Consider the following 27,194-nt stretch of genomic DNA (forward strand, 5'->3'; position numbering starts at 1 on the left):
AGGGCGGCCGCAGCGTCTCGCGCCACCCAACCGTCCGCCGGCCGGCGGCCGTCGCTAAGTGGCCTGCGGGGGACGTGCCCCCACTGTGGGGCGGGCGCCCAGCCTGGTGTCTTCTCTGAGGCCCCGTGGCTGCTTTTCCCCCCCCGCAAGGGGAGAGCCGCGGAGGTGGGGACCGCCTCCTCGTGGGGACGTACACCCAGCTCTCCACGTCGGATTCCGGGGCTCTCTGTCCTGCCAGAAGGCCCAGATGGCCTGCGGGTCCTTAGAGTGGCAAAAACATCCGAAAACTGAGATTGAGGGTCCGGTGGTTGTCTGCACTTTTGTGCTGGGCACCCCAGGGAGGCCCGGGGGCTGGCTGGACAACGCGGTCTGCTGGGCGGGGGGGGGTTTGGAGGAGCAACTGATGCCCTTTGCACTTTGGGTAGCAAGTGTCTGAGGTGTCTCTGAGCCCTGCGCCATGTCGGGGGTGGGGGTGGGAGGTCGGGGGGGGTGGAGGAGCAGGAGGAGGAGGAGGAGGAGGAGGTGGGAAGGGCCGTGGCCTGCAGTCGTGTTCCCGGGGTGGCTTCTTCCACAGGCTGCTTGGCCTGGGCTCCCTGCACCTGGGCCTTTGGAGGACTGGCCCTGTGCTTGCCAACGCTTCCCCTGCAGGGACCCAGAGCTGGGAGGTTGCATCTCTCAGCCCTGGGTCGGGCAGAGCCCCAGCGGGCCATGCCCACAACCTCTCTCAGCACGGGTCCCCCAGAAGGCTCCTTTGGGACCAGGATTCTCTTGCGGGTGACTCTTTAAGGTCTGGCCCCTGGATGGAGGGGCACCAGGAGTAGAGGAGCAGGAAGGGGAAGGGGGTGGCCGTGCGAGGGGACACTTTCAGGCCAAGTCCCAGCTTCAGCCTGATCCTCCTGGGAACCCCGGGGTGTACGTCACACCTCCTGGTTGTCCCGCTCTGAGACAAGGAGCCGGGCTTCGCATTCCCCCAGCAGCCAGTCGTGGGCTGAGGACACCTGGGGCGTTGGGAACTCCCTGGCTTCTCCTTGGCTTAACATCTGGAGCTGCTTGGGAATCGTGCCGCCACACACACCCGAGTGCAGGTGTCTTCTGCACAGACTGCGGGCCTCGCTCTTCTGAATGCCGCTAGCTCGCCACCCACCCACGGGTGAACCTGGTCAGGGTACTTTCTCTCGGGGGCAGACTCTGATCCTGGCGGGCTACCGGTGTCTCTGTTTGCTCGTTTCTTTCTTCCATTTCGGGAAAGGCTTCCTTACTGGGTGTGGAAATCTCCTATGCCTTTCCTCGCCTATTCTGTCAGCTTTAAAATTCTCTTTCAGTTGCCACCCTCACAGATGGATTAGGAAACTCTTTCCGGTGCACTCATTAGTGAAATGACCTCAATGAAGCTGGAATCCAATATCTAATCGCCGATTTTTAGCGAGTCCACACGCCAGGGGGGTCGGGGTCCAATGCAGCCCCGGCCAGGCCCAGGCCCCTTGGACTGGGCCACAGGAGGACACAGAGGAGGGTCCCGGCCCCCACGGTCGCGTTGCCGGCAGTTCTCCAAGGGCTTGGGCGTTTTCCAGAGGTAGGAGATGGAGGGGACTGATTTCTTCAGCGCCCCACTAACCACGCCACCCCACCCATGGGACACATCCCTAGAGAGAGAGAGAGACGCCCCATACACTCGCTCCCCTCCCCCATGCGCTGTGCCCCAGCCCGGGCCCGGGGGAATAGGCGGCAGCCCACCCACAGGGTGGGGGGCGCAGCTGAAAGGGGTTGTCGGGGAGGGCGGCCCCTGCCTGGGGTCAAAGGGCGGGCGACCCGCGCGTGCGCAATCGGCGGCGGCGGCGGGGGCGGCCACGAGCTGGGGGTGGGCCAGGCGAGGAGAGGAAGGGGGCTGGAAGGTCTCCACCTTGGCGAGTCCAGCCGTGGAGGCGCATCTTGTGTGAGTGTGAGTGAGTGAGTGTGAGTGTGAGTGTGTGTGTGTGTGTGTGTGTGTGTATAGAGAGACAGCCCCCCACCCCGGCCCGCCGCTCCCTGCCCGCCCCGCCCCACCCCGCCTGTCACCCCCGTCCCTCGGAGCCCGCCGGACCCGGCCGGTGAACTCAACAGGCCCGCCCGGTGCGGGTCAGCGCTGGCGCGGGGCCTGGGGCGGGAGGAGGCGGCGGGAAAGCGCAGAGAGGCTCGGCTTCTTGAGCGGGGCAGGGGCGCCCTCCGCCGTCTAGGGCCACACCACCCTGAACGCGCCCGATCTTGTCTGGTCTCGGAAGCTAAGCAGGGTCGGGCCTGGTTAGTACTTGGATGGGAGACCGCCTGGGAATACCGGGTGCCGTAGGCTTCTTTTTTTTTTTTTTTTTTTTTTTTTTTTGCCTCTTGTTCTGTCCCCTCTCTGGGAGCGAGGCGGCGGCCCGGGGCGGGGGTCACCCCCACCCTCAGCGCCCGCCGCGGTGCCTGGCGCCCCAGCCCGCACCGTGGGGCCTCCTCTTGTCCCAAGCCGCGACACCGCCGTCACGCGGCAGCATGCGTGGCTTCTGGACTGTCAGGTCTCAGACCAAAGGTCTGCTCCGTGGGAACCGACACGCTGGAGGAAACCTTGAGAGTCTGAGAGGGGAGGGAGTTCCAGAAGAAGGCCAGGATGTCATTTTGAGGGAGTATGTGACCAGAACTCGTCCCGTTGCTTTTGGGGTTCTATGGGCTACACGTAGGAATCTTTGGTGGTGGCACCTGATGTTGGGGGATCCGGAGTCACACCCAGACCTGCCCCACAGGCCTCCTTTTACTTTTCTCTTCGGATTCATTATGTTTAAAAAGTGTCTCTTATCTCTATGATTGCATTTTCTTTTCTCTCTCTTTTCAAGCAGATGATGGGAGTCCAAGTATTAAGGTGACATGTGTTGCCCGTGCCCCCCTCCCCCCTGTGTTCTTATTCATTAACCTCTGATGTTGTTCCAGCGTATTGTGGGGGTACCAATGTTAAGGTCGGGTACGTTGCCCTCTCCCAGCCTCCCCCCTCGGGTCAGAGCCTCAAGTGCGCCCATCCCCCAGTCGGTGCGCACCCACCCCATTCCTAATGGAGGTGTATGCCCATCCCCTCCCCCCACCCGCCCGACACCCACCCGATGAAGGTGATTCCTCTGTGTCCACTTGGGTGTCCGTCGGTTCGTACCCATTTGCTGGTGAGCGCGAGCACGTGGTGCTCGTGTGTCCATTCTTGGGCTACCTGGCTTACTGGAACGGGTTCCAGCTCTGGCCAGGAGAACCACGAGAGGTGCCCTCTCACCGCTGCTCCTCCTAGCTGAATAGCACTCCGTGGTGTCCACGCGCCACATTTCATTTACGCACTCGTGGGTCGATGGGCACTCGGGTCGCTTCCAGGTCTTTGCGATTGTGACTTGTGCCCTGACTCTAACCCTAACCCTTACCCAGCCCCGTCTCCTCCTCGGCCCCTGCCTGACTGACTCCTTCCCGCCCGGCCTGTCACCTGTCACCGTCCTCTGCCCCTGCCTGACACGCTCCTCCCCGCCCGGGCCGTCACCGTCCTCGGCCCCTGCCTGACGGGGCTCCTCCGTCGCCTGGGCCTTCCAAGGGCTTGGTGTGGACGCTGGTTCCAGGACGCCCTCCCAGGAACCCGGTAGCAGGGCGGCCGCAGCGTCTCGCGCCACCCAACCGTCCGCCGGCCGGCGGCCGTCGCTAAGTGGCCTGCGGGGGACGTGCCCCCACTGTGGGGCGGGCGCCCAGCCTGGTGTCTTCTCTGAGGCCCCGTGGCTGCTTTTCCCCCCCCGCAAGGGGAGAGCCGCGGAGGTGGGGACCGCCTCCTCGTGGGGACGTACACCCAGCTCTCCACGTCGGATTCCGGGGCTCTCTGTCCTGCCAGAAGGCCCAGCTGGCCTGCGGGTCCTTAGAGTGGCAAAAACATCCGAAAACTGAGATTGAGGGTCCGGTGGTTGTCTGCACTTTTGTGCTGGGCACCCCAGGGAGGCCCGGGGGCTGGCTGGACAACGCGGTCTGCTGGGCGGGGGGGGGGTTTGGAGGAGCAACTGATGCCCTTTGCACTTTGGGTAGCAAGTGTCTGAGGTGTCTCTGAGCCCTGCGCCATGTCGGGGGTGGGGGTGGGAGGTCGGGGGGGGGGGGGGTGGAGGAGCAGGAGGAGGAGGAGGAGGAGGAGGTGGGAAGGGCCGTGGCCTGCAGTCGTGTTCCCGGGGTGGCTTCTTCCACAGGCTGCTTGGCCTGGGCTCCCTGCACCTGGGCCTTTGGAGGACTGGCCCTGTGCTTGCCAACGCTTCCCCTGCAGGGACCCAGAGCTGGGGGGTTGCATCTCTCAGCCCTGGGTCGGGCAGAGCCCCAGCGGGCCATGCCCACAACCTCTCTCAGCACGGGTCCCCCAGAAGGCTCCTTTGGGACCAGGATTCTCTTGCGGGTGACTCTTTAAGGTCTGGCCCCTGGATGGAGGGGCACCAGGAGTAGAGGAGCAGGAAGGGGAAGGGGGTGGCCGTGCGAGGGGACACTTTCAGGCCAAGTCCCAGCTTCAGCCTGATCCTCCTGGGAACCCCGGGGTGTACGTCACACCTCCTGGTTGTCCCGCTCTGAGACAAGGAGCCGGGCTTCGCATTCCCCCAGCAGCCAGTCGTGGGCTGAGGACACCTGGGGCGTTGGGAACTCCCTGGCTTCTCCTTGGCTTAACATCTGGAGCTGCTTGGGAATCGCGCCGCCACACACACCCGAGTGCAGGTGTCTTCTGCACAGACTGCGGGCCTCGCTCTTCTGAATGCCGCTAGCTCGCCACCCACCCACGGGTGAACCTGGTCAGGGTACTTTCTCTCGGGGGCAGACTCTGATCCTGGCGGGCTACCGGTGTCTCTGTTTGCTCGTTTCTTTCTTCCATTTCGGGAAAGGCTTCCTTACTGGGTGTGGAAATCTCCTATGCCTTTCCTCGCCTATTCTGTCAGCTTTAAAATTCTCTTTCAGTTGCCACCCTCACAGATGGATTAGGAAACTCTTTCCGGTGCACTCATTAGTGAAATGACCTCAATGAAGCTGGAATCCAATATCTAATCGCCGATTTTTAGCGAGTCCACACGCCAGGGGGGTCGGGGTCCAATGCAGCCCCGGCCAGGCCCAGGCCCCTTGGACTGGGCCACAGGAGGACACAGAGGAGGGTCCCGGCCCCCACGGTCGCGTTGCCGGCAGTTCTCCAAGGGCTTGGGCGTTTTCCAGAGGTAGGAGATGGAGGGGACTGATTTCTTCAGCGCCCCACTAACCACGCCACCCCACCCATGGGACACATCCCTAGAGAGAGAGAGAGACGCCCCATACACTCGCTCCCCTCCCCCATGCGCTGTGCCCCAGCCCGGGCCCGGGGGAATAGGCGGCAGCCCACCCACAGGGTGGGGGGCGCAGCTGAAAGGGGTTGTCGGGGAGGGCGGCCCCTGCCTGGGGTCAAAGGGCGGGCGACCCGCGCGTGCGCAATCGGCGGCGGCGGCGGGGGCGGCCACGAGCTGGGGGTGGGCCAGGCGAGGAGAGGAAGGGGGCTGGAAGGTCTCCACCTTGGCGAGTCCAGCCGTGGAGGCGCATCTTGTGTGAGTGTGAGTGAGTGAGTGTGAGTGTGAGTGTGTGTGTGTGTGTGTGTGTGTGTATAGAGAGACAGCCCCCCACCCCGGCCCGCCGCTCCCTGCCCGCCCCGCCCCACCCCGCCTGTCACCCCCGTCCCTCAGAGCCCGCCGGACCCGGCCGGTGAACTCAACAGGCCCGCCCGGTGCGGGTCAGCGCCGGCGCGGGGCCTGGGGCGGGAGGAGGCGGCGGGAAAGCGCAGAGAGGCTCGGCTTCTTGAGCGGGGCAGGGGCGCCCTCCGCCGTCTAGGGCCACACCACCCTGAACGCGCCCGATCTCGTCTGGTCTCAGAAGCTAAGCAGGGTCGGGCCTGGTTAGTACTTGGATGGGAGACCGCCTGGGAATACCGGGTGCCGTAGGCTTCTTCTTTTTTTTTTTTTTTTTTTTGTTTTGCCTCTTGTTCTGTCCCCTCTCTGGGAGCGAGGCGGCGGCCCGGGGCGGGGGTCACCCCCACCCTCAGCGCCCGCCGCGGTGCCTGGCGCCCCAGCCCGCACCGTGGGGCCTCCTCTTGTCCCAAGCCGCGACACCGCCGTCACGTGGCAGCATGCGTGGCTTCTGGACTGTCAGGTCTCAGACCAAAGGTCTGCTCCGTGGGAACCGACACGCTGGAGGAAACCTTGAGAGTCTGAGAGGGGAGGGAGTTCCAGAAGAAGGCCAGGATGTCATTTTGAGGGAGTATGTGACCAGAACTCGTCCCGTTGCTTTTGGGGTTCTATGGGCTACACGTAGGAATCTTTGGTGGTGGCACCTGATGTTGGGGGATCCGGAGTCACACCCAGACCTGCCCCACAGGCCTCCTTTTACTTTTCTCTTCGGATTCATTATGTTTAAAAAGTGTCTCTTATCTCTATGATTGTATTTTCTTTTCTCTCTCTTTTCAAGCAGATGATGGGAGTCCAAGTATTAAGGTGACATGTGTTGCCCGTGCCCCCCTCCCCCCTGTGTTCTTATTCATTAACCTCTGATGTTGTTCCAGCGTATTGTGGGGGTACCAATGTTAAGGTCGGGTACGTTGCCCTCTCCCAGCCTCCCCCCTCGGGTCAGAGCCTCAAGTGCGCCCATCCCCCAGTCGGTGCGCACCCACCCCATTCCTAATGGAGGTGTATGCCCATCCCCTCCCCCCACCCGCCCGACACCCACCCGATGAAGGTGATTCCTCTGTGTCCACTTGGGTGTCCGTCGGTTCGTACCCATTTGCTGGTGAGCGCGAGCACGTGGTGCTCGTGTGTCCATTCTTGGGCTACCTGGCTTACTGGAACGGGTTCCAGCTCTGGCCAGGAGAACCACGAGAGGTGCCCTCTCACCGCTGCTCCTCCTAGCTGAATAGCACTCCGTGGTGTCCACGCGCCACATTTCATTTACGCACTCGTGGGTCGATGGGCACTCGGGTCGCTTCCAGGTCTTTGCGATTGTGACTTGTGCCCTGACTCTAACCCTAACCCTTACCCAGCCCCGTCTCCTCCTCGGCCCCTGCCTGACTGACTCCTTCCCGCCCGGCCTGTCACCTGTCACCGTCCTCTGCCCCTGCCTGACACGCTCCTCCCCGCCCGGGCCGTCACCGTCCTCGGCCCCTGCCTGACGGGGCTCCTCCGTCGCCTGGGCCTTCCAAGGGCTTGGTGTGGACGCTGGTTCCAGGACGCCCTCCCAGGAACCCGGTAGCAGGGCGGCCGCAGCGTCTCGCGCCACCCAACCGTCCGCCGGCCGGCGGCCGTCGCTAAGTGGCCTGCGGGGGACGTGCCCCCACTGTGGGGCGGGCGCCCAGCCTGGTGTCTTCTCTGAGGCCCCGTGGCTGCTTTTCCCCCCCCGCAAGGGGAGAGCCGCGGAGGTGGGGACCGCCTCCTCGTGGGGACGTACACCCAGCTCTCCACGTCGGATTCCGGGGCTCTCTGTCCTGCCAGAAGGCCCAGATGGCCTGCGGGTCCTTAGAGTGGCAAAAACATCCGAAAACTGAGATTGAGGGTCCGGTGGTTGTCTGCACTTTTGTGCTGGGCACCCCAGGGAGGCCCGGGGGCTGGCTGGACAACGCGGTCTGCTGGGCGGGGGGGGGTTTGGAGGAGCAACTGATGCCCTTTGCACTTTGGGTAGCAAGTGTCTGAGGTGTCTCTGAGCCCTGCGCCATGTCGGGGGTGGGGGTGGGAGGTCGGGGGGGGGTGGAGGAGCAGGAGGAGGAGGAGGAGGAGGAGGTGGGAAGGGCCGTGGCCTGCAGTCGTGTTCCCGGGGTGGCTTCTTCCACAGGCTGCTTGGCCTGGGCTCCCTGCACCTGGGCCTTTGGAGGACTGGCCCTGTGCTTGCCAACGCTTCCCCTGCAGGGACCCAGAGCTGGGAGGTTGCATCTCTCAGCCCTGGGTCGGGCAGAGCCCCAGCGGGCCATGCCCACAACCTCTCTCAGCACGGGTCCCCCAGAAGGCTCCTTTGGGACCAGGATTCTCTTGCGGGTGACTCTTTAAGGTCTGGCCCCTGGATGGAGGGGCACCAGGAGTAGAGGAGCAGGAAGGGGAAGGGGGTGGCCGTGCGAGGGGACACTTTCAGGCCAAGTCCCAGCTTCAGCCTGATCCTCCTGGGAACCCCGGGGTGTACGTCACACCTCCTGGTTGTCCCGCTCTGAGACAAGGAGCCGGGCTTCGCATTCCCCCAGCAGCCAGTCGTGGGCTGAGGACACCTGGGGCGTTGGGAACTCCCTGGCTTCTCCTTGGCTTAACATCTGGAGCTGCTTGGGAATCGTGCCGCCACACACACCCGAGTGCAGGTGTCTTCTGCACAGACTGCGGGCCTCGCTCTTCTGAATGCCGCTAGCTCGCCACCCACCCACGGGTGAACCTGGTCAGGGTACTTTCTCTCGGGGGCAGACTCTGATCCTGGCGGGCTACCGGTGTCTCTGTTTGCTCGTTTCTTTCTTCCATTTCGGGAAAGGCTTCCTTACTGGGTGTGGAAATCTCCTATGCCTTTCCTCGCCTATTCTGTCAGCTTTAAAATTCTCTTTCAGTTGCCACCCTCACAGATGGATTAGGAAACTCTTTCCGGTGCACTCATTAGTGAAATGACCTCAATGAAGCTGGAATCCAATATCTAATCGCCGATTTTTAGCGAGTCCACACGCCAGGGGGGTCGGGGTCCAATGCAGCCCCGGCCAGGCCCAGGCCCCTTGGACTGGGCCACAGGAGGACACAGAGGAGGGTCCCGGCCCCCACGGTCGCGTTGCCGGCAGTTCTCCAAGGGCTTGGGCGTTTTCCAGAGGTAGGAGATGGAGGGGACTGATTTCTTCAGCGCCCCACTAACCACGCCACCCCACCCATGGGACACATCCCTAGAGAGAGAGAGAGACGCCCCATACACTCGCTCCCCTCCCCCATGCGCTGTGCCCCAGCCCGGGCCCGGGGGAATAGGCGGCAGCCCACCCACAGGGTGGGGGGCGCAGCTGAAAGGGGTTGTCGGGGAGGGCGGCCCCTGCCTGGGGTCAAAGGGCGGGCGACCCGCGCGTGCGCAATCGGCGGCGGCGGCGGCGGGGGCGGCCACGAGCTGGGGGTGGGCCAGGCGAGGAGAGGAAGGGGGCTGGAAGGTCTCCACCTTGGCGAGTCCAGCCGTGGAGGCGCATCTTGTGTGAGTGTGAGTGAGTGAGTGTGAGTGTGAGTGTGTGTGTGTGTGTGTGTGTGTGTATAGAGAGACAGCCCCCCACCCCGGCCCGCCGCTCCCTGCCCGCCCCGCCCCACCCCGCCTGTCACCCCCGTCCCTCGGAGCCCGCCGGACCCGGCCGGTGAACTCAACAGGCCCGCCCGGTGCGGGTCAGCGCCGGCGCGGGGCCTGGGGCGGGAGGAGGCGGCGGGAAAGCGCAGAGAGGCTCGGCTTCTTGAGCGGGGCAGGGGCGCCCTCTGCCGTCTAGGGCCACACCACCCTGAACGCGCCCGATCTCGTCTGGTCTCGGAAGCTAAGCAGGGTCGGGCCTGGTTAGTACTTGGATGGGAGACCGCCTGGGAATACCGGGTGCCGTAGGCTTCTTTTTTTTTTTTTTTTTTTTTTTGTTTTGCCTCTTGTTCTGTCCCCTCTCTGGGAGCGAGGAGGCGGCCCGGGGCGGGGGTCACCCCCACCCTCAGCGCCCGCCGCGGTGCCTGGCGCCCCAGCCCGCACCGTGGGGCCTCCTCTTGTCCCAAGCCGCGACACCGCCGTCACGCGGCAGCATGCGTGGCTTCTGGACTGTCAGGTCTCAGACCAAAGGTCTGCTCCGTGGGAACCGACACGCTGGAGGAAACCTTGAGAGTCTGAGAGGGGAGGGAGTTCCAGAAGAAGGCCAGGATGTCATTTTGAGGGAGTATGTGACCAGAACTCGTCCCGTTGCTTTTGGGGTTCTATGGGCTACACGTAGGAATCTTTGGTGGTGGCACCTGATGTTGGGGGATCCGGAGTCACACCCAGACCTGCCCCACAGGCCTCCTTTTACTTTTCTCTTCGGATTCATTATGTTTAAAAAGTGTCTCTTATCTCTATGATTGCATTTTCTTTTCTCTCTCTTTTCAAGCAGATGATGGGAGTCCAAGTATTAAGGTGACATGTGTTGCCCGTGCCCCCCTCCCCCCTGTGTTCTTATTCATTAACCTCTGATGTTGTTCCAGCGTATTGTGGGGGTACCAATGTTAAGGTCGGGTACGTTGCCCTCTCCCAGCCTCCCCCCTCGGGTCAGAGCCTCAAGTGCGCCCATCCCCCAGTCGGTGCGCACCCACCCCATTCCTAATGGAGGTGTATGCCCATCCCCTCCCCCCACCCGCCCGACACCCACCCGATGAAGGTGATTCCTCTGTGTCCACTTGGGTGTCCGTCGGTTCGTACCCATTTGCTGGTGAGCGCGAGCACGTGGTGCTCGTGTGTCCATTCTTGGGCTACCTGGCTTACTGGAACGGGTTCCAGCTCTGGCCAGGAGAACCACGAGAGGTGCCCTCTCACCGCTGCTCCTCCTAGCTGAATAGCACTCCGTGGTGTCCACGCGCCACATTTCATTTACGCACTCGTGGGTCGATGGGCACTCGGGTCGCTTCCAGGTCTTTGCGATTGTGACTTGTGCCCTGACTCTAACCCTAACCCTTACCCAGCCCCGTCTCCTCCTCGGCCCCTGCCTGACTGACTCCTTCCCGCCCGGCCTGTCACCTGTCACCGTCCTCTGCCCCTGCCTGACACGCTCCTCCCCGCCCGGGCCGTCACCGTCCTCGGCCCCTGCCTGACGGGGCTCCTCCGTCGCCTGGGCCTTCCAAGGGCTTGGTGTGGACGCTGGTTCCAGGACGCCCTCCCAGGAACCCGGTAGCAGGGCGGCCGCAGCGTCTCGCGCCACCCAACCGTCCGCCGGCCGGCGGCCGTCGCTAAGTGGCCTGCGGGGGACGTGCCCCCACTGTGGGGCGGGCGCCCAGCCTGGTGTCTTCTCTGAGGCCCCGTGGCTGCTTTTCCCCCCCCCGCAAGGGGAGAGCCGCGGAGGTGGGGACCGCCTCCTCGTGGGGACGTACACCCAGCTCTCCACGTCGGATTCCGGGGCTCTCTGTCCTGCCAGAAGGCCCAGCTGGCCTGCGGGTCCTTAGAGTGGCAAAAACATCCGAAAACTGAGATTGAGGGTCCGGTGGTTGTCTGCACTTTTGTGCTGGGCACCCCAGGGAGGCCCGGGGGCTGGCTGGACAACGCGGTCTGCTGGGCGGGGGGGGGTTTGGAGGAGCAACTGATGCCCTTTGCACTTTGGGTAGCAAGTGTCTGAGGTGTCTCTGAGCCCTGCGCCATGTCGGGGGTGGGGGTGGGAGGTCGGGGGGGGGGGTGGAGGAGCAGGAGGAGGAGGAGGAGGAGGAGGTGGGAAGGGCCGTGGCCTGCAGTCGTGTTCCCGGGGTGGCTTCTTCCACAGGCTGCTTGGCCTGGGCTCCCTGCACCTGGGCCTTTGGAGGACTGGCCCTGTGCTTGCCAACGCTTCCCCTGCAGGGACCCAGAGCTGGGAGGTTGCATCTCTCAGCCCTGGGTCGGGCAGAGCCCCAGCGGGCCATGCCCACAACCTCTCTCAGCACGGGTCCCCCAGAAGGCTCCTTTGGGACCAGGATTCTCTTGCGGGTGACTCTTTAAGGTCTGGCCCCTGGATGGAGGGGCACCAGGAGTAGAGGAGCAGGAAGGGGAAGGGGGTGGCCGTGCGAGGGGACACTTTCAGGCCAAGTCCCAGCTTCAGCCTGATCCTCCTGGGAACCCCGGGGTGTACGTCACACCTCCTGGTTGTCCCGCTCTGAGACAAGGAGCCGGGCTTCGCATTCCCCCAGCAGCCAGTCGTGGGCTGAGGACACCTGGGGCGTTGGGAACTCCCTGGCTTCTCCTTGGCTTAACATCTGGAGCTGCTTGGGAATCGCGCCGCCACACACACCCGAGTGCAGGTGTCTTCTGCACAGACTGCGGGCCTCGCTCTTCTGAATGCCGCTAGCTCGCCACCCACCCACGGGTGAACCTGGTCAGGGTACTTTCTCTCGGGGGCAGACTCTGATCCTGGCGGGCTACCGGTGTCTCTGTTTGCTCGTTTCTTTCTTCCATTTCGGGAAAGGCTTCCTTACTGGGTGTGGAAATCTCCTATGCCTTTCCTCGCCTATTCTGTCAGCTTTAAAATTCTCTTTCAGTTGCCACCCTCACAGATGGATTAGGAAACTCTTTCCGGTGCACTCATTAGTGAAATGACCTCAATGAAGCTGGAATCCAATATCTAATCGCCGATTTTTAGCGAGTCCACACGCCAGGGGGGTCGGGGTCCAATGCAGCCCCGGCCAGGCCCAGGCCCCTTGGACTGGGCCACAGGAGGACACAGAGGAGGGTCCCGGCCCCCACGGTCGCGTTGCCGGCAGTTCTCCAAGGGCTTGGGCGTTTTCCAGAGGTAGGAGATGGAGGGGACTGATTTCTTCAGCGCCCCACTAACCACGCCACCCCACCCATGGGACACATCCCTAGAGAGAGAGAGAGACGCCCCATACACTCGCTCCCCTCCCCCATGCGCTGTGCCCCAGCCCGGGCCCGGGGGAATAGGCGGCAGCCCACCCACAGGGTGGGGGGCGCAGCTGAAAGGGGTTGTCGGGGAGGGCGGCCCCTGCCTGGGGTCAAAGGGCGGGCGACCCGCGCGTGCGCAATCGGCGGCGGCGGCGGGGGCGGCCACGAGCTGGGGGTGGGCCAGGCGAGGAGAGGAAGGGGGCTGGAAGGTCTCCACCTTGGCGAGTCCAGCCGTGGAGGCGCATCTTGTGTGAGTGTGAGTGAGTGAGTGTGAGTGTGAGTGTGTGTGTGTGTGTGTGTGTGTGTATAGAGAGACAGCCCCCCACCCCGGCCCGCCGCTCCCTGCCCGCCCCGCCCCGCCCCGCCTGTCACCCCCGTCCCTCGGAGCCCGCCGGACCCGGCCGGTGAACTCAACAGGCCCGCCCGGTGCGGGTCAGCGCCGGCGCGGGGCCTGGGGCGGGAGGAGGCGGCGGGGAAGCGCAGAGAGGCTCGGCTTCTTGAGCGGGGCAGGGGCGCCCTCCGCCGTCTAGGGCCACACCACCCTGAACGCGCCCGATCTCGTCTGGTCTCGGAAGCTAAGCAGGGTCGGGCCTGGTTAGTACTTGGATGGGAGACCGCCTGGGAATACCGGGTGCCGTAGGCTTCTTTTTTTTTTTTTTTTTTTTTTTGTTTTGCCTCTTGTTCTGTCCCCTCTCTGGGAGCGAGGCGGCGGCCCGGGGCGGGGGTCACCCCCACCCTCAGCGCCCGCCGCGGTGCCTGGCGCCCCAGCCCGCACCGTGGGGCCTCCTCTTGTCCCAAGCCGCGACACCGCCGTCACGCGGCAGCATGCGTGGCTTCTGGACTGTCAGGTCTCAGACCAAAGGTCTGCTCCGTGGGAACCGACACGCTGGAGGAAACCTTGAGAGTCTGAGAGGGGAGGGAGTTCCAGAAGAAGGCCAGGATGTCATTTTGAGGGAGTATGTGACCAGAACTCGTCCCGTTGCTTTTGGGGTTCTATGGGCTACACGTAGGAATCTTTGGTGGTGGCACCTGATGTTGGGGGATCCGGAGTCACACCCAGACCTGCCCCACAGGCCTCCTTTTACTTTTCTCTTCGGATTCATTATGTTTAAAAAGTGTCTCTTATCTCTATGATTGCATTTTCTTTTCTCTCTCTTTTCAAGCAGATGATGGGAGTCCAAGTATTAAGGTGACATGTGTTGCCCGTGCCCCCCTCCCCCCTGTGTTCTTATTCATTAACCTCTGATGTTGTTCCAGCGTATTGTGGGGGTACCAATGTTAAGGTCGGGTACGTTGCCCTCTCCCAGCCTCCCCCCTCGGGTCAGAGCCTCAAGTGCGCCCATCCCCCAGTCGGTGCGCACCCACCCCATTCCTAATGGAGGTGTATGCCCATCCCCTCCCCCCACCCGCCCGACACCCACCCGATGAAGGTGATTCCTCTGTGTCCACTTGGGTGTCCGTCGGTTCGTACCCATTTGCTGGTGAGCGCGAGCACGTGGTGCTCGTGTGTCCATTCTTGGGCTACCTGGCTTACTGGAACGGGTTCCAGCTCTGGCCAGGAGAACCACGAGAGGTGCCCTCTCACCGCTGCTCCTCCTAGCTGAATAGCACTCCGTGGTGTCCACGCGCCACATTTCATTTACGCACTCGTGGGTCGATGGGCACTCGGGTCGCTTCCAGGTCTTTGCGATTGTGACTTGTGCCCTGACTCTAACCCTAACCCTTACCCAGCCCCGTCTCCTCCTCGGCCCCTGCCTGACTGACTCCTTCCCGCCCGGCCTGTCACCTGTCACCGTCCTCTGCCCCTGCCTGACACGCTCCTCCCCGCCCGGGCCGTCACCGTCCTCAGCCCCTGCCTGACGGGGCTCCTCCGTCGCCTGGGCCTTCCAAGGGCTTGGTGTGGACGCTGGTTCCAGGACGCCCTCCCAGGAACCCGGTAGCAGGGCGGCCGCAGCGTCTCGCGCCACCCAACCGTCCGCCGGCCGGCGGCCGTCGCTAAGTGGCCTGCGGGGGACGTGCCCCCACTGTGGGGCGGGCGCCCAGCCTGGTGTCTTCTCTGAGGCCCCGTGGCTGCTTTTCCCCCCCCGCAAGGGGAGAGCCGCGGAGGTGGGGACCGCCTCCTCGTGGGGACGTACACCCAGCTCTCCACGTCGGATTCCGGGGCTCTCTGTCCTGCCAGAAGGCCCAGCTGGCCTGCGGGTCCTTAGAGTGGCAAAAACATCCGAAAACTGAGATTGAGGGTCCGGTGGTTGTCTGCACTTTTGTGCTGGGCACCCCAGGGAGGCCCGGGGGCTGGCTGGACAACGCGGTCTGCTGGGCGGGGGGGGGGTTTGGAGGAGCAACTGATGCCCTTTGCACTTTGGGTAGCAAGTGTCTGAGGTGTCTCTGAGCCCTGCGCCATGTCGGGGGTGGGGGTGGGAGGTCGGGGGGGGGGTGGAGGAGCAGGAGGAGGAGGAGGAGGAGGAGGTGGGAAGGGCCGTGGCCTGCAGTCGTGTTCCCGGGGTGGCTTCTTCCACAGGCTGCTTGGCCTGGGCTCCCTGCACCTGGGCCTTTGGAGGACTGGCCCTGTGCTTGCCAACGCTTCCCCTGCAGGGACCCAGAGCTGGGAGGTTGCATCTCTCAGCCCTGGGTCGGGCAGAGCCCCAGCGGGCCATGCCCACAACCTCTCTCAGCACGGGTCCCCCAGAAGGCTCCTTTGGGACCAGGATTCTCTTGCGGGTGACTCTTTAAGGTCTGGCCCCTGGATGGAGGGGCACCAGGAGTAGAGGAGCAGGAAGGGGAAGGGGGTGGCCGTGCGAGGGGACACTTTCAGGCCAAGTCCCAGCTTCAGCCTGATCCTCCTGGGAACCCCGGGGTGTACGTCACACCTCCTGGTTGTCCCGCTCTGAGACAAGGAGCCGGGCTTCGCATTCCCCCAGCAGCCAGTCGTGGGCTGAGGACACCTGGGGCGTTGGGAACTCCCTGGCTTCTCCTTGGCTTAACATCTGGAGCTGCTTGGGAATCGCGCCGCCACACACACCCGAGTGCAGGTGTCTTCTGCACAGACTGCGGGCCTCGCTCTTCTGAATGCCGCTAGCTCGCCACCCACCCACGGGTGAACCTGGTCAGGGTACTTTCTCTCGGGGGCAGACTCTGATCCTGGCGGGCTACCGGTGTCTCTGTTTGCTCGTTTCTTTCTTCCATTTCGGGAAAGGCTTCCTTACTGGGTGTGGAAATCTCCTATGCCTTTCCTCGCCTATTCTGTCAGCTTTAAAATTCTCTTTCAGTTGCCACCCTCACAGATGGATTAGGAAACTCTTTCCGGTGCACTCATTAGTGAAATGACCTCAATGAAGCTGGAATCCAATATCTAATCGCCGATTTTTAGCGAGTCCACACGCCAGGGGGGTCGGGGTCCAATGCAGCCCCGGCCAGGCCCAGGCCCCTTGGACTGGGCCACAGGAGGACACAGAGGAGGGTCCCGGCCCCCACGGTCGCGTTGCCGGCAGTTCTCCAAGGGCTTGGGCGTTTTCCAGAGGTAGGAGATGGAGGGGACTGATTTCTTCAGCGCCCCACTAACCACGCCACCCCACCCATGGGACACATCCCTAGAGAGAGAGAGAGACGCCCCATACACTCGCTCCCCTCCCCCATGCGCTGTGCCCCAGCCCGGGCCCGGGGGAATAGGCGGCAGCCCACCCACAGGGTGGGGGGCGCAGCTGAAAGGGGTTGTCGGGGAGGGCGGCCCCTGCCTGGGGTCAAAGGGCGGGCGACCCGCGCGTGCGCAATCGGCGGCGGCGGCGGGGGCGGCCACGAGCTGGGGGTGGGCCAGGCGAGGAGAGGAAGGGGGCTGGAAGGTCTCCACCTTGGCGAGTCCAGCCGTGGAGGCGCATCTTGTGTGAGTGTGAGTGAGTGAGTGTGAGTGTGAGTGTGTGTGTGTGTGTGTGTGTGTATAGAGAGACAGCCCCCCACCCCGGCCCGCCGCTCCCTGCCCGCCCCGCCCCACCCCGCCTGTCACCCCCGTCCCTCAGAGCCCGCCGGACCCGGCCGGTGAACTCAACAGGCCCGCCCGGTGCGGGTCAGCGCCGGCGCGGGGCCTGGGGCGGGAGGAGGCGGCGGGAAAGCGCAGAGAGGCTCGGCTTCTTGAGCGGGGCAGGGGCGCCCTCCGCCGTCTAGGGCCACACCACCCTGAACGCGCCCGATCTCGTCTGGTCTCAGAAGCTAAGCAGGGTCGGGCCTGGTTAGTACTTGGATGGGAGACCGCCTGGGAATACCGGGTGCCGTAGGCTTCTTCTTTTTTTTTTTTTTTTTTTTGTTTTGCCTCTTGTTCTGTCCCCTCTCTGGGAGCGAGGCGGCGGCCCGGGGCGGGGGTCACCCCCACCCTCAGCGCCCGCCGCGGTGCCTGGCGCCCCAGCCCGCACCGTGGGGCCTCCTCTTGTCCCAAGCCGCGACACCGCCGTCACGTGGCAGCATGCGTGGCTTCTGGACTGTCAGGTCTCAGACCAAAGGTCTGCTCCGTGGGAACCGACACGCTGGAGGAAACCTTGAGAGTCTGAGAGGGGAGGGAGTTCCAGAAGAAGGCCAGGATGTCATTTTGAGGGAGTATGTGACCAGAACTCGTCCCGTTGCTTTTGGGGTTCTATGGGCTACACGTAGGAATCTTTGGTGGTGGCACCTGATGTTGGGGGATCCGGAGTCACACCCAGACCTGCCCCACAGGCCTCCTTTTACTTTTCTCTTCGGATTCATTATGTTTAAAAAGTGTCTCTTATCTCTATGATTGTATTTTCTTTTCTCTCTCTTTTCAAGCAGATGATGGGAGTCCAAGTATTAAGGTGACATGTGTTGCCCGTGCCCCCCTCCCCCCTGTGTTCTTATTCATTAACCTCTGATGTTGTTCCAGCGTATTGTGGGGGTACCAATGTTAAGGTCGGGTACGTTGCCCTCTCCCAGCCTCCCCCCTCGGGTCAGAGCCTCAAGTGCGCCCATCCCCCAGTCGGTGCGCACCCACCCCATTCCTAATGGAGGTGTATGCCCATCCCCTCCCCCCACCCGCCCGACACCCACCCGATGAAGGTGATTCCTCTGTGTCCACTTGGGTGTCCGTCGGTTCGTACCCATTTGCTGGTGAGCGCGAGCACGTGGTGCTCGTGTGTCCATTCTTGGGCTACCTGGCTTACTGGAACGGGTTCCAGCTCTGGCCAGGAGAACCACGAGAGGTGCCCTCTCACCGCTGCTCCTCCTAGCTGAATAGCACTCCGTGGTGTCCACGCGCCACATTTCATTTACGCACTCGTGGGTCGATGGGCACTCGGGTCGCTTCCAGGTCTTTGCGATTGTGACTTGTGCCCTGACTCTAACCCTAACCCTTACCCAGCCCCGTCTCCTCCTCGGCCCCTGCCTGACTGACTCCTTCCCGCCCGGCCTGTCACCTGTCACCGTCCTCTGCCCCTGCCTGACACGCTCCTCCCCGCCCGGGCCGTCACCGTCCTCGGCCCCTGCCTGACGGGGCTCCTCCGTCGCCTGGGCCTTCCAAGGGCTTGGTGTGGACGCTGGTTCCAGGACGCCCTCCCAGGAACCCGGTAGCAGGGCGGCCGCAGCGTCTCGCGCCACCCAACCGTCCGCCGGCCGGCGGCCGTCGCTAAGTGGCCTGCGGGGGACGTGCCCCCACTGTGGGGCGGGCGCCCAGCCTGGTGTCTTCTCTGAGGCCCCGTGGCTGCTTTTCCCCCCCCGCAAGGGGAGAGCCGCGGAGGTGGGGACCGCCTCCTCGTGGGGACGTACACCCAGCTCTCCACGTCGGATTCCGGGGCTCTCTGTCCTGCCAGAAGGCCCAGATGGCCTGCGGGTCCTTAGAGTGGCAAAAACATCCGAAAACTGAGATTGAGGGTCCGGTGGTTGTCTGCACTTTTGTGCTGGGCACCCCAGGGAGGCCCGGGGGCTGGCTGGACAACGCGGTCTGCTGGGCGGGGGGGGGTTTGGAGGAGCAACTGATGCCCTTTGCACTTTGGGTAGCAAGTGTCTGAGGTGTCTCTGAGCCCTGCGCCATGTCGGGGGTGGGGGTGGGAGGTCGGGGGGGGTGGAGGAGCAGGAGGAGGAGGAGGAGGAGGAGGTGGGAAGGGCCGTGGCCTGCAGTCGTGTTCCCGGGGTGGCTTCTTCCACAGGCTGCTTGGCCTGGGCTCCCTGCACCTGGGCCTTTGGAGGACTGGCCCTGTGCTTGCCAACGCTTCCCCTGCAGGGACCCAGAGCTGGGAGGTTGCATCTCTCAGCCCTGGGTCGGGCAGAGCCCCAGCGGGCCATGCCCACAACCTCTCTCAGCACGGGTCCCCCAGAAGGCTCCTTTGGGACCAGGATTCTCTTGCGGGTGACTCTTTAAGGTCTGGCCCCTGGATGGAGGGGCACCAGGAGTAGAGGAGCAGGAAGGGGAAGGGGGTGGCCGTGCGAGGGGACACTTTCAGGCCAAGTCCCAGCTTCAGCCTGATCCTCCTGGGAACCCCGGGGTGTACGTCACACCTCCTGGTTGTCCCGCTCTGAGACAAGGAGCCGGGCTTCGCATTCCCCCAGCAGCCAGTCGTGGGCTGAGGACACCTGGGGCGTTGGGAACTCCCTGGCTTCTCCTTGGCTTAACATCTGGAGCTGCTTGGGAATCGCGCCGCCACACACACCCGAGTGCAGGTGTCTTCTGCACAGACTGCGGGCCTCGCTCTTCTGAATGCCGCTAGCTCGCCACCCACCCACGGGTGAACCTGGTCAGGGTACTTTCTCTCGGGGGCAGACTCTGATCCTGGCGGGCTACCGGTGTCTCTGTTTGCTCGTTTCTTTCTTCCATTTCGGGAAAGGCTTCCTTACTGGGTGTGGAAATCTCCTATGCCTTTCCTCGCCTATTCTGTCAGCTTTAAAATTCTCTTTCAGTTGCCACCCTCACAGATGGATTAGGAAACTCTTTCCGGTGCACTCATTAGTGAAATGACCTCAATGAAGCTGGAATCCAATATCTAATCGCCGATTTTTAGCGAGTCCACACGCCAGGGGGGTCGGGGTCCAATGCAGCCCCGGCCAGGCCCAGGCCCCTTGGACTGGGCCACAGGAGGACACAGAGGAGGGTCCCGGCCCCCACGGTCGCGTTGCCGGCAGTTCTCCAAGGGCTTGGGCGTTTTCCAGAGGTAGGAGATGGAGGGGACTGATTTCTTCAGCGCCCCACTAACCACGCCACCCCACCCATGGGACACATCCCTAGAGAGAGAGAGAGACGCCCCATACACTCGCTCCCCTCCCCCATGCGCTGTGCCCCAGCCCGGGCCCGGGGGAATAGGCGGCAGCCCACCCACAGGGTGGGGGGCGCAGCTGAAAGGGGTTGTCGGGGAGGGCGGCCCCTGCCTGGGGTCAAAGGGCGGGCGACCCGCGCGTGCGCAATCGGCGGCGGCGGCGGGGGCGGCCACGAGCTGGGGGTGGGCCAGGCGAGGAGAGGAAGGGGGCTGGAAGGTCTCCACCTTGGCGAGTCCAGCCGTGGAGGCGCATCTTGTGTGAGTGTGAGTGAGTGAGTGTGAGTGTGAGTGTGTGTGTGTGTGTGTGTGTGTGTATAGAGAGACAGCCCCCCACCCCGGCCCGCCGCTCCCTGCCCGCCCCGCCCCACCCCGCCTGTCACCCCCGTCCCTCGGAGCCCGCCGGACCCGGCCGGTGAACTCAACAGGCCCGCCCGGTGCGGGTCAGCGCTGGCGCGGGGCCTGGGGCGGGAGGAGGCGGCGGGAAAGCGCAGAGAGGCTCGGCTTCTTGAGCGGGGCAGGGGCGCCCTCCGCCGTCTAGGGCCACACCACCCTGAACGCGCCCGATCTCGTCTGGTCTCGGAAGCTAAGCAGGGTCGGGCCTGGTTAGTACTTGGATGGGAGACCGCCTGGGAATACCGGGTGCCGTAGGCTTCTTTTTTTTTTTTTTTTTTTTTTTGTTTTGCCTCTTGTTCTGTCCCCTCTCTGGGAGCGAGGCGGCGGCCCGGGGCGGGGGTCACCCCCACCCTCAGCGCCCGCCGCGGTGCCTGGCGCCCCAGCCCGCACCGTGGGGCCTCCTCTTGTCCCAAGCCGCGACACCGCCGTCACGCGGCAGCATGCGTGGCTTCTGGACTGTCAGGTCTCAGACCAAAGGTCTGCTCCGTGGGAACCGACACGCTGGAGGAAACCTTGAGAGTCTGAGAGGGGAGGGAGTTCCAGAAGAAGGCCAGGATGTCATTTTGAGGGAGTATGTGACCAGAACTCGTCCCGTTGCTTTTGGGGTTCTATGGGCTACACGTAGGAATCTTTGGTGGTGGCACCTGATGTTGGGGGATCCGGAGTCACACCCAGACCTGCCCCACAGGCCTCCTTTTACTTTTCTCTTCGGATTCATTATGTTTAAAAAGTGTCTCTTATCTCTATGATTGCATTTTCTTTTCTCTCTCTTTTCAAGCAGATGATGGGAGTCCAAGTATTAAGGTGACATGTGTTGCCCGTGCCCCCCTCCCCCCTGTGTTCTTATTCATTAACCTCTGATGTTGTTCCAGCGTATTGTGGGGGTACCAATGTTAAGGTCGGGTACGTTGCCCTCTCCCAGCCTCCCCCCTCGGGTCAGAGCCTCAAGTGCGCCCATCCCCCAGTCGGTGCGCACCCACCCCATTCCTAATGGAGGTGTATGCCCATCCCCTCCCCCCACCCGCCCGACACCCACCCGATGAAGGTGATTCCTCTGTGTCCACTTGGGTGTCCGTCGGTTCGTACCCATTTGCTGGTGAGCGCGAGCACGTGGTGCTCGTGTGTCCATTCTTGGGCTACCTGGCTTACTGGAACGGGTTCCAGCTCTGGCCAGGAGAACCACGAGAGGTGCCCTCTCACCGCTGCTCCTCCTAGCTGAATAGCACTCCGTGGTGTCCACGCGCCACATTTCATTTACGCACTCGTGGGTCGATGGGCACTCGGGTCGCTTCCAGGTCTTTGCGATTGTGACTTGTGCCCTGACTCTAACCCTAACCCTTACCCAGCCCCGTCTCCTCCTCGGCCCCTGCCTGACTGACTCCTTCCCGCCCGGCCTGTCACCTGTCACCGTCCTCTGCCCCTGCCTGACACGCTCCTCCCCGCCCGGGCCGTCACCGTCCTCGGCCCCTGCCTGACGGGGCTCCTCCGTCGCCTGGGCCTTCCAAGGGCTTGGTGTGGACGCTGGTTCCAGGACGCCCTCCCAGGAACCCGGTAGCAGGGCGGCCGCAGCGTCTCGCGCCACCCAACCGTCCGCCGGCCGGCGGCCGTCGCTAAGTGGCCTGCGGGGGACGTGCCCCCACTGTGGGGCGGGCGCCCAGCCTGGTGTCTTCTCTGAGGCCCCGTGGCTGCTTTTCCCCCCCCGCAAGGGGAGAGCCGCGGAGGTGGGGACCGCCTCCTCGTGGGGACGTACACCCAGCTCTCCACGTCGGATTCCGGGGCTCTCTGTCCTGCCAGAAGGCCCAGCTGGCCTGCGGGTCCTTAGAGTGGCAAAAACATCCGAAAACTGAGATTGAGGGTCCGGTGGTTGTCTGCACTTTTGTGCTGGGCACCCCAGGGAGGCCCGGGGGCTGGCTGGACAACGCGGTCTGCTGGGCGGGGGGGGGGTTTGGAGGAGCAACTGATGCCCTTTGCACTTTGGGTAGCAAGTGTCTGAGGTGTCTCTGAGCCCTGCGCCATGTCGGGGGTGGGGGTGGGAGGTCGGGGGGGGGGGTGGAGGAGCAGGAGGAGGAGGAGGAGGAGGAGGTGGGAAGGGCCGTGGCCTGCAGTCGTGTTCCCGGGGTGGCTTCTTCCACAGGCTGCTTGGCCTGGGCTCCCTGCACCTGGGCCTTTGGAGGACTGGCCCTGTGCTTGCCAACGCTTCCCCTGCAGGGACCCAGAGCTGGGGGGTTGCATCTCTCAGCCCTGGGTCGGGCAGAGCCCCAGCGGGCCATGCCCACAACCTCTCTCAGCACGGGTCCCCCAGAAGGCTCCTTTGGGACCAGGATTCTCTTGCGGGTGACTCTTTAAGGTCTGGCCCCTGGATGGAGGGGCACCAGGAGTAGAGGAGCAGGAAGGGGAAGGGGGTGGCCGTGCGAGGGGACACTTTCAGGCCAAGTCCCAGCTTCAGCCTGATCCTCCTGGGAACCCCGGGGTGTACGTCACACCTCCTGGTTGTCCCGCTCTGAGACAAGGAGCCGGGCTTCGCATTCCCCCAGCAGCCAGTCGTGGGCTGAGGACACCTGGGGCGTTGGGAACTCCCTGGCTTCTCCTTGGCTTAACATCTGGAGCTGCTTGGGAATCGCGCCGCCACACACACCCGAGTGCAGGTGTCTTCTGCACAGACTGCGGGCCTCGCTCTTCTGAATGCCGCTAGCTCGCCACCCACCCACGGGTGAACCTGGTCAGGGTACTTTCTCTCGGGGGCAGACTCTGATCCTGGCGGGCTACCGGTGTCTCTGTTTGCTCGTTTCTTTCTTCCATTTCGGGAAAGGCTTCCTTACTGGGTGTGGAAATCTCCTATGCCTTTCCTCGCCTATTCTGTCAGCTTTAAAATTCTCTTTCAGTTGCCACCCTCACAGATGGATTAGGAAACTCTTTCCGGTGCACTCATTAGTGAAATGACCTCAATGAAGCTGGAATCCAATATCTAATCGCCGATTTTTAGCGAGTCCACACGCCAGGGGGGTCGGGGTCCAATGCAGCCCCGGCCAGGCCCAGGCCCCTTGGACTGGGCCACAGGAGGACACAGAGGAGGGTCCCGGCCCCCACGGTCGCGTTGCCGGCAGTTCTCCAAGGGCTTGGGCGTTTTCCAGAGGTAGGAGATGGAGGGGACTGATTTCTTCAGCGCCCCACTAACCACGCCACCCCACCCATGGGACACATCCCTAGAGAGAGAGAGAGACGCCCCATACACTCGCTCCCCTCCCCCATGCGCTGTGCCCCAGCCCGGGCCCGGGGGAATAGGCGGCAGCCCACCCACAGGGTGGGGGGCGCAGCTGAAAGGGGTTGTCGGGGAGGGCGGCCCCTGCCTGGGGTCAAAGGGCGGGCGACCCGCGCGTGCGCAATCGGCGGCGGCGGCGGGGGCGGCCACGAGCTGGGGGTGGGCCAGGCGAGGAGAGGAAGGGGGCTGGAAGGTCTCCACCTTGGCGAGTCCAGCCGTGGAGGCGCATCTTGTGTGAGTGTGAGTGAGTGAGTGTGAGTGTGAGTGTGTGTGTGTGTGTGTGTGTGTATAGAGAGACAGCCCCCCACCCCGGCCCGCCGCTCCCTGCCCGCCCCGCCCCACCCCGCCTGTCACCCCCGTCCCTCAGAGCCCGCCGGACCCGGCCGGTGAACTCAACAGGCCCGCCCGGTGCGGGTCAGCGCCGGCGCGGGGCCTGGGGCGGGAGGAGGCGGCGGGAAAGCGCAGAGAGGCTCGGCTTCTTGAGCGGGGCAGGGGCGCCCTCCGCCGTCTAGGGCCACACCACCCTGAACGCGCCCGATCTCGTCTGGTCTCAGAAGCTAAGCAGGGTCGGGCCTGGTTAGTACTTGGATGGGAGACCGCCTGGGAATACCGGGTGCCGTAGGCTTCTTCTTTTTTTTTTTTTTTTTTTTGTTTTGCCTCTTGTTCTGTCCCCTCTCTGGGAGCGAGGCGGCGGCCCGGGGCGGGGGTCACCCCCACCCTCAGCGCCCGCCGCGGTGCCTGGCGCCCCAGCCCGCACCGTGGGGCCTCCTCTTGTCCCAAGCCGCGACACCGCCGTCACGCGGCAGCATGCGTGGCTTCTGGACTGTCAGGTCTCAGACCAAAGGTCTGCTCCGTGGGAACCGACACGCTGGAGGAAACCTTGAGAGTCTGAGAGGGGAGGGAGTTCCAGAAGAAGGCCAGGATGTCATTTTGAGGGAGTATGTGACCAGAACTCGTCCCGTTGCTTTTGGGGTTCTATGGGCTACACGTAGGAATCTTTGGTGGTGGCACCTGATGTTGGGGGATCCGGAGTCACACCCAGACCTGCCCCACAGGCCTCCTTTTACTTTTCTCTTCGGATTCATTATGTTTAAAAAGTGTCTCTTATCTCTATGATTGCATTTTCTTTTCTCTCTCTTTTCAAGCAGATGATGGGAGTCCAAGTATTAAGGTGACATGTGTTGCCCGTGCCCCCCTCCCCCCTGTGTTCTTATTCATTAACCTCTGATGTTGTTCCAGCGTATTGTGGGGGTACCAATGTTAAGGTCGGGTACGTTGCCCTCTCCCAGCCTCCCCCCTCGGGTCAGAGCCTCAAGTGCGCCCATCCCCCAGTCGGTGCGCACCCACCCCATTCCTAATGGAGGTGTATGCCCATCCCCTCCCCCCACCCGCCCGACACCCACCCGATGAAGGTGATTCCTCTGTGTCCACTTGGGTGTCCGTCGGTTCGTACCCATTTGCTGGTGAGCGCGAGCACGTGGTGCTCGTGTGTCCATTCTTGGGCTACCTGGCTTACTGGAACGGGTTCCAGCTCTGGCCAGGAGAACCACGAGAGGTGCCCTCTCACCGCTGCTCCTCCTAGCTGAATAGCACTCCGTGGTGTCCACGCGCCACATTTCATTTACGCACTCGTGGGTCGATGGGCACTCGGGTCGCTTCCAGGTCTTTGCGATTGTGACTTGTGCCCTGACTCTAACCCTAACCCTTACCCAGCCCCGTCTCCTCCTCGGCCCCTGCCTGACTGACTCCTTCCCGCCCGGCCTGTCACCTGTCACCGTCCTCTGCCCCTGCCTGACACGCTCCTCCCCGCCCGGGCCGTCACCGTCCTCGGCCCCTGCCTGACGGGGCTCCTCCGTCGCCTGGGCCTTCCAAGGGCTTGGTGTGGACGCTGGTTCCAGGACGCCCTCCCAGGAACCCGGTAGCAGGGCGGCCGCAGCGTCTCGCGCCACCCAACCGTCCGCCGGCCGGCGGCCGTCGCTAAGTGGCCTGCGGGGGACGTGCCCCCACTGTGGGGCGGGCGCCCAGCCTGGTGTCTTCTCTGAGGCCCCGTGGCTGCTTTTCCCCCCCCGCAAGGGGAGAGCCGCGGAGGTGGGGACCGCCTCCTCGTGGGGACGTACACCCAGCTCTCCACGTCGGATTCCGGGGCTCTCTGTCCTGCCAGAAGGCCCAGCTGGCCTGCGGGTCCTTAGAGTGGCAAAAACATCCGAAAACTGAGATTGAGGGTCCGGTGGTTGTCTGCACTTTTGTGCTGGGCACCCCAGGGAGGCCCGGGGGCTGGCTGGACAACGCGGTCTGCTGGGCGGGGGGGGGGGTTTGGAGGAGCAACTGATGCCCTTTGCACTTTGGGTAGCAAGTGTCTGAGGTGTCTCTGAGCCCTGCGCCATGTCGGGGGTGGGGGTGGGAGGTCGGGGGGGGGGGGTGGAGGAGCAGGAGGAGGAGGAGGAGGAGGAGGTGGGAAGGGCCGTGGCCTGCAGTCGTGTTCCCGGGGTGGCTTCTTCCACAGGCTGCTTGGCCTGGGCTCCCTGCACCTGGGCCTTTGGAGGACTGGCCCTGTGCTTGCCAACGCTTCCCCTGCAGGGACCCAGAGCTGGGGGGTTGCATCTCTCAGCCCTGGGTCGGGCAGAGCCCCAGCGGGCCATGCCCACAACCTCTCTCAGCACGGGTCCCCCAGAAGGCTCCTTTGGGACCAGGATTCTCTTGCGGGTGACTCTTTAAGGTCTGGCCCCTGGATGGAGGGGCACCAGGAGTAGAGGAGCAGGAAGGGGAAGGGGGTGGCCGTGCGAGGGGACACTTTCAGGCCAAGTCCCAGCTTCAGCCTGATCCTCCTGGGAACCCCGGGGTGTACGTCACACCTCCTGGTTGTCCCGCTCTGAGACAAGGAGCCGGGCTTCGCATTCCCCCAGCAGCCAGTCGTGGGCTGAGGACACCTGGGGCGTTGGGAACTCCCTGGCTTCTCCTTGGCTTAACATCTGGAGCTGCTTGGGAATCGCGCCGCCACACACACCCGAGTGCAGGTGTCTTCTGCACAGACTGCGGGCCTCGCTCTTCTGAATGCCGCTAGCTCGCCACCCACCCACGGGTGAACCTGGTCAGGGTACTTTCTCTCGGGGGCAGACTCTGATCCTGGCGGGCTACCGGTGTCTCTGTTTGCTCGTTTCTTTCTTCCATTTCGGGAAAGGCTTCCTTACTGGGTGTGGAAATCTCCTATGCCTTTCCTCGCCTATTCTGTCAGCTTTAAAATTCTCTTTCAGTTGCCACCCTCACAGATGGATTAGGAAACTCTTTCCGGTGCACTCATTAGTGAAATGACCTCAATGAAGCTGGAATCCAATATCTAATCGCCGATTTTTAGCGAGTCCACACGCCAGGGGGGTCGGGGTCCAATGCAGCCCCGGCCAGGCCCAGGCCCCTTGGACTGGGCCACAGGAGGACACAGAGGAGGGTCCCGGCCCCCACGGTCGCGTTGCCGGCAGTTCTCCAAGGGCTTGGGCGTTTTCCAGAGGTAGGAGATGGAGGGGACTGATTTCTTCAGCGCCCCACTAACCACGCCACCCCACCCATGGGACACATCCCTAGAGAGAGAGAGAGACGCCCCATACACTCGCTCCCCTCCCCCATGCGCTGTGCCCCAGCCCGGGCCCGGGGGAATAGGCGGCAGCCCACCCACAGGGTGGGGGGCGCAGCTGAAAGGGGTTGTCGGGGAGGGCGGCCCCTGCCTGGGGTCAAAGGGC

General features: G+C 63.6%; 7 non-coding genes across 7 annotated transcripts; all 7 read left to right on the forward strand.

Annotated features, from left to right (window-relative positions):
• Positions 1 to 2,207: 2,207 nt before the first annotated feature.
• LOC142869058 (5S ribosomal RNA) lies at positions 2,208 to 2,326 on the forward strand. The gene has a single exon (XR_012917860.1). It is a non-coding gene; the product is annotated as a 5S ribosomal RNA (ribosomal RNA).
• Positions 2,327 to 5,838: 3,512 nt separating this feature from the next.
• LOC142869065 (5S ribosomal RNA) lies at positions 5,839 to 5,957 on the forward strand. Its single transcript, XR_012917867.1, has one exon. It is a non-coding gene; the product is annotated as a 5S ribosomal RNA (ribosomal RNA).
• A 3,509-nt stretch (positions 5,958 to 9,466) lies between these two features.
• On the forward strand, positions 9,467 to 9,585 carry LOC142869075 (5S ribosomal RNA). The gene has a single exon (XR_012917877.1). It is a non-coding gene; the product is annotated as a 5S ribosomal RNA (ribosomal RNA).
• A 3,509-nt stretch (positions 9,586 to 13,094) lies between these two features.
• Positions 13,095 to 13,213, forward strand: LOC142869076 (5S ribosomal RNA). The gene has a single exon (XR_012917878.1). It is a non-coding gene; the product is annotated as a 5S ribosomal RNA (ribosomal RNA).
• A 3,506-nt stretch (positions 13,214 to 16,719) lies between these two features.
• Positions 16,720 to 16,838, forward strand: LOC142869066 (5S ribosomal RNA). The gene has a single exon (XR_012917868.1). It is a non-coding gene; the product is annotated as a 5S ribosomal RNA (ribosomal RNA).
• Positions 16,839 to 20,343: 3,505 nt separating this feature from the next.
• Positions 20,344 to 20,462, forward strand: LOC142869052 (5S ribosomal RNA). The gene has a single exon (XR_012917854.1). It is a non-coding gene; the product is annotated as a 5S ribosomal RNA (ribosomal RNA).
• A 3,507-nt stretch (positions 20,463 to 23,969) lies between these two features.
• On the forward strand, positions 23,970 to 24,088 carry LOC142869067 (5S ribosomal RNA). The gene has a single exon (XR_012917869.1). It is a non-coding gene; the product is annotated as a 5S ribosomal RNA (ribosomal RNA).
• Positions 24,089 to 27,194: the final 3,106 nt, after the last annotated feature.

Source organism: Microcebus murinus, unplaced genomic scaffold (genome assembly GCF_040939455.1).
Source record: "Microcebus murinus isolate Inina unplaced genomic scaffold, M.murinus_Inina_mat1.0 scaf054_hap2_Mmur4.0, whole genome shotgun sequence".
In the NCBI taxonomy this organism is placed as follows: Eukaryota; Metazoa; Chordata; class Mammalia; order Primates; family Cheirogaleidae; genus Microcebus; species Microcebus murinus.